The sequence below is a fragment of the Babylonia areolata genome, chromosome 3 (genome assembly GCF_041734735.1).
Source record: "Babylonia areolata isolate BAREFJ2019XMU chromosome 3, ASM4173473v1, whole genome shotgun sequence".
NCBI lineage: Eukaryota > Metazoa > Mollusca > Gastropoda > Neogastropoda > Buccinidae > Babylonia > Babylonia areolata.
The window spans coordinates 22,921,702-22,923,431 of record NC_134878.1 but is presented as its reverse complement, the minus strand read 5'-3'; positions in this window follow the sequence as shown (position 1 = coordinate 22,923,431).

The following is a 1,730-nucleotide window of genomic DNA, read 5'->3' as shown; positions in this document are numbered from 1 at the left end:
GTTTTGATGTATGTGTGTAAAAAGGGCAAGTTATTTAGTATTGATGTGTAAAAATGGCCAGCTGTTTAGTATTGACGTATGTGTAAAAAATGGCCAGCTGTTTAGTATTGATGTATGTGTGTAAAAAGGGCCAGCTTTTTAGTATTGATGTATGTGTGTAAAAATGGCCAGTTGTTTAGTACTGATGGATGTGTGTAAAAATGGCAAGCTGTTTAGTTTTGACGTATGTGAAAAATAGCAAGATGTTTAGTATTGACGATGTTTGTAAAAATGGCAAGCTTTTTAGTATTGACGTATGTGAAAAATAGCAAGCTGTTTACTATTGACGATGTTTGTAAAAATGGCAAGCTGTTTAGTATTGACGTATGTGTAAAAATGGCAAGCTGTTTAGTATTGATGTATTTTTGTAAAAATGGCAAGCTGTTTGGTATTGACGTATGTGTGTAAAGATGACAAACTGTTTGGTAATGACGTATGTATAAAAAGGGCAAGCTGTTTAGTTTTGATGTATGTGTGTAAAAAGGGCAAGTTATTTAGTATTGATGTGTAAAAATGGCCAGCTGTTTAGTATTGATGGATGTATGTAAAAGGGGCAAGCTGTTTAGTATTGACGTATGTGTGTAAAGATGACAAGCTGTTTAGTTTTGGCGTGTGTAAAAATGGAAAGCTGTTTAGTTTTGACATATGTGTGAACGTGGCCAGCTGTTTAGTACTGATGTATGTGTGCAAAAAGGGCAAGCTGTTTAGTATTGATGTATGTGTGTAAAAAGGGCAAGCTGTTTAGTATTGCTGTATATGTATAAAAATGGCCAGCTGTTTAGTATTGATGTATATGTGTAAAAAGGGCAAGCTGATAATAACTGTTGAAAGATGTGTAAAGTTACTAGCTATCAAATAAGCGAAGAGAGGTGTGCAAAATGGGCAGGAAGCAGTTAAACAATGATACAGATGTGTGTAAAAAAAAAAAAGAAAAAAAAGAAGAAAACAAGTGTAAGCTGTGAGTCAAGGCATACGGAAGTTTAACTCGCTCAGTACGGCCAGTCCTCTCTTCTCCTCTACACAGACCCCTCGGATGTCCAGTGGGTGTCTCAATGATCCAACCTTTAGCTTCCGTCGTCAGAATTGTGGTATTCTTCGTCAACATTCATCTCTTCAGTGTAAGAGCCTTCCGCTTGTAATATTTTGATGGTGGTAAATGGGGAGAAACGCTGTTAACGTCGTCTCTTTCGCCGTTCGTATGGAGAGAGTTAAAAGGGAAAGCTGCTAAATAATGAGGGGTGTTTGCTAGTAAAAGGAGTAAGCCGTTAGTGGTGTGGAAAAGGGAAAAACTCTGGGAGTTAAGACGGAAATGACTGTTACCCAACATTTGGTTTTTGTTCTCATGGGATGGGGCCCACCAATTGACTCTTGTGTGTGTGTGTGTGTGTGTGTGTGAGAGAGAGAGAGAGAGAGTGTGTGTGTGTGTGTGTGCGTGTGTGTTAGTGCGCGCGTGCGTGCATGCATGCGTGTGTGCGTGCGTGTGTGTCTGCGTGTGTGTGTGTGTGTGTGTGTGTGTGTGTGTGTGTGTGTGTGTGTGTGTGTGTGTGTGTGTGTGTGTGTGTGTGTGTGTGTGTGTGTGTGTGTGGGTGGGTGTAGAAAGTCCTGTAGAAGTCTGAGAGGTGTATAGTGTGGGGGGAAAACCAGGAGTGGTGAACTTGAAAAAGGTTTAGAGAGAGAGAGAGAGAAAAAAA